At 39.6% G+C, this 338-nt stretch overlaps 1 protein-coding gene across 2 annotated transcripts in view; it reads right to left on the reverse strand.

The window, feature by feature from the left end:
- Positions 1–338, reverse strand: part of LOC106884184 (actin-related protein 2/3 complex subunit 3-like) — a 41,193-nt gene that overhangs the window by 34,325 nt on the left and 6,530 nt on the right. The gene's annotated exons all lie outside the window — the stretch shown is intronic.

Here is a 338-nt window from a genome sequence, read left to right on the forward strand (position 1 = left end):
CAGGCGGTGGCTCTCATGGCTTCTGATCTTAACTGATTGGAAGTGTTATAATGTACATTGTTTTGTCTTGGTATAAAAGATGGGCTACAGCCAATATACTGTGCAATACCACAGATTTGCTAATGCCCTGATGCAGTACCATGCAATGGCTCTCATGACTTCTGATCTTAATCGATTGGAAGTGTTATAATGTACATTGTTTTGTCTTGGTATAAAAGATGGGCTACAGCCAATATACTGTGCAATACCACAGATTTGCTAATGCCCTGATGCAGTACCATGCAATGGCTCTCATGACTTCTGATCTTAATCGATTGGAAGTGTTATAATGTACATTG

Source organism: Octopus bimaculoides, chromosome 30 (genome assembly GCF_001194135.2).
Source record: "Octopus bimaculoides isolate UCB-OBI-ISO-001 chromosome 30, ASM119413v2, whole genome shotgun sequence".
In the NCBI taxonomy this organism is placed as follows: domain Eukaryota; kingdom Metazoa; phylum Mollusca; class Cephalopoda; order Octopoda; family Octopodidae; genus Octopus; species Octopus bimaculoides.